This window comes from Protobothrops mucrosquamatus, unplaced genomic scaffold (assembly GCF_001527695.2).
Source record: "Protobothrops mucrosquamatus isolate PMUCROS unplaced genomic scaffold, P.Mucros_1.0 scaffold5920, whole genome shotgun sequence".
Taxonomy (NCBI): Eukaryota; Metazoa; Chordata; class Lepidosauria; order Squamata; family Viperidae; genus Protobothrops; species Protobothrops mucrosquamatus.
The window spans coordinates 5,442-8,946 of record NW_015391759.1 but is presented as its reverse complement, the minus strand read 5'-3'; positions in this window follow the sequence as shown (position 1 = coordinate 8,946).

Sequence of the window (3,505 nt, the reverse complement as noted above, 5' to 3'; positions counted from 1 at the left end):
CCCCCCCCCCCTTCCTTTCCTTCCTTCCTTCCCAAACGAGTCTGTCCCTGCCGGTCTCTGAATTCGGCCTCCGGTGAATTTGGGAGGCATTGGGGGCGCCGGGATGAAGGAGGAAGGCTTGGAAAGCTCTGCAGGGTTGGGGGAGGAGGGGGGGTGAGAATTCAGCAACGGAGGCTGCCCATCCCTCAGAGAAGGAGGAGGCCGGGACAGATCACCTGAGGGTCACCAGAGGTCTTAGGCAGGACCTGAGCTGGCTTCCAGAGAAGGAAGGTTGTGTAAAAACAGGGGTCCCCAACCCCTGGTCTGTGGATCGGTACCGGGCCACAGCACGCCCGCAACCGGTCCGCACAAACAAGCAAAGCCCCATCCCTGAGATGCAGGCAGCACATACAAAACCACACACTCTCCGGTCCACGGAAAAACCCTCTCTCCACGGAAGCGGTCCCTGGTGCCCAAAAGGTCGGGGACCTCTGGTGTAAAGTGCAGTTAGTCCTCGGCTTACGACCGCAATTGAAGCCAACATTTCTGGGCCTAAGCAAAACCGTCCTTAAGTGGCTTTTGCCCTATTTTACCACCTTTCTGCCGTTGTTAAGTTAGTGACACGGTTGTTAAATGAATCCAGCTTCCCGCGTTGACTTTGCTTGTCTGAAGGTCACAAAAGGGGACCGCACGTGACCCCGGGACATGCTGCGACCGTCATAAATATGAGTCGGTTGCCAAGCGTGCGAATTTTGATCATGTGACCATGGGGGATCCTGCAATGGTGTGGAAAATGGCACTATTTCATCTTTTTCGGCGCGGTTGCAACTTCAAACGGTCACTAAATTGGAACAGTCACTAAACAAACCGTTTTAAGCTGAGGACCTACCTGTTCAGGTAGTCTTTGATTTACAACTGTTCGTTTAGCGACTGTTTGAAGTTACAACCAGCCCCCCCAAAATTACTTCTGACCAAAATTTAAAGATCTGACCCGGGGACAGGGCCACCGTCATAAATATGAGTCAGTGGCCAAGTGTGAATTTGAATCCCAGGATCGTTGGAATGATATGATGGTCGTACATCAGTGCCATTGTAACTTTGAACGGTCAATGTTGTAAATCAAGGATTACCTGGACACCCCACATGCACGTATCCTGGGGGTGATGGAAAGCTGGCCTCTCTGAGGTTAGATGTCCGTACTCAAGGTTGGACCCAACGGGTAAATGGATCTTCCCCGTTGTAGCACATCGGAAACCTGAACACTGGTTCCTGTAACTTGCTCTCCTAAAATGGCAGGCACTTTGGATTCCTAATTTAAACTGATTTCAATGTAATCAAAGTAGTCCTTGACTTAGGACCACAAGTGAGTCCAAGCTTTCTGTTGCTAAGCAAGACAGTTGACTTTTGCCCCATTTTACGGCCTTTCTTGACACAGTGAGTGAATCACTGCAATTGTTGAGTTAGTAATACAGTTGCTAAGTGAATCTTGCTTTTTTTTTCCCTGAATTTGCTTGGGGATCACGTGACCCCAGGACACACCAACCGTCATAAACAGGAGCCGGTTGCCGAGCGTCCGAATTTTGATCCTGTGACTATGGGTAAGTGCAATGGTTGTGTGTGAAAAACATTCACTTTTTTCAGTGCTGTTGTAACTTTGAACGGTCGCTAAACAAAAAGCTGTAAGTCGAGGATGACCAATAATGTTTTTTAGAACGCTTTCACCATCCTGGAGGGAAAACGCAACAACTTCAGGCAGATGGCTGAATCGTGGTTTATCTCTTAGATCTTGGTTTAGGGGTCTTCTTGAAGGCCCTGCCACTCTTAAATTGGGGCAGTACACACTGCCCCAATTTAAATTTGGCAATGACTACTTCTTGTGATGTCCTGGTCTCTTTAACGCTCTCCGGAAAAGGACATCAAAAGCCAAACTAGGGTCTGAGATCAATGACGGGTTCATGTGGTTGAACAGACATTCTTGGAAGGACGCTGAGATGCCTCGTCAATGAACGAATTCACATTTGAGAGAATCTTGGGGCCCAGAAGAACCACCCTTCCCATTCATCGTTGAACTGAATGAAAAGTTGCCCCATTTTCTCACAACTGTTAGAAAAGATTTCCAGCGTCTTCAAAGGGAATAAATGTCTACGGAGATTCTCAGTCATCCAGGTTGTCCCAAAGGTGCTTTTTTTTTCAGGAGGCAACTGGACTTTCTCGTTTTTCTTTGAAGATGTTTTGCTTCTCATTCAAGAAGCTTCTTCAGCTCTGACTGGATGGTGGGGGAATGGAAGGATTTATACTCCTTGCAGACAGCTGGTCGTTTGCATCCTTTTAGAGAGTCGTTGAGGCCAGTTGGAGGGTTATCTGTGTCCTGAAGGTCACCTGAGTGGTGCAAATGGGTGTGGAGCCTTCTTGGGACTGCGGAAAGGACTGTGTTGTAGACTGGAGATAGATGAGGCCATATCCCTCCCCCCTCTCAGTTAGTTCTAGTTTTCCTCCATCCGTACTCCAGATGTGTCTTGCACTGCTTCTCCCTGGCCTCCTTGATAAACCAAGGAAAACCATGGGATGGATATGCAGAATTAGGCTTCCTGGCAGTGATCTTGTTGACTTGCACTCTTGTTCGATCCGTTTGCCCCACTTACCAGATTCCTAGCAATACCTAGGTAACCTGTGGACGTTCTTGCAATCGTGAGTCTCAACCTGAATAGGATACAATCTGATCATGGGCAAAGGACCTCCTCCTCCTCCTCCTTCTTCTCCTCCTTCTTCTTCTCCTTCTCCTCCTCCTCNCTTCTTCTTCTTCTTCTTCTTCTTCTTCTTCTTCTTCTTCTTCTTCTTCTTCTTCTTCTTCTTCTTCTTCTTCTTCTTCTTCTTCTTCTTCTTCTTCTTCTTCTTCTTCTTCTTCTTCTTCTTCTTCTTCTTCTTCTTCTTCTTCTTCTTCTTCTTCTTCTTCTTCTTCTTCTTCTTCTTCTTCTTCTTCTTCTTTGGAAGATGGAAGCAGGATTCCTAGCTTGTCCTGAAGTCTGAAAGTGATGGACATTCACAATGTATAGAGATAGACAGAGAGAAAGACAGAGAGATGATAGATGATGGATGGATGGATGGATGGATGGATGGATGGATGGATGGATGGATAGATATAGATACAGATACAGATACAGATACAGATATAGATATAGACAGAGAGAGAGAGAGAGACAGACAGACAGACAGACAGACAGACAGACAGACAGACAGATAATAATGATGATAGATAGATATAGATATAGATATAGATATAGATATAGATATAGATATAGATATAGATATAGATATAGATATAGATATAGATGGCACACATTAAAAATGAAATTTAGTTCCTTGCTCTCAAAGTGTACGTATACATAACACACGTTTAAACATACTATATACAACATATGTATAGACATATACCCTTACATATAAGTAACATATAAATTTTAATCACTGTCCATCTTGAATATATAACAGAAGGAGGAAGCTTGAGAGTTCGCAGGATTAATACTGC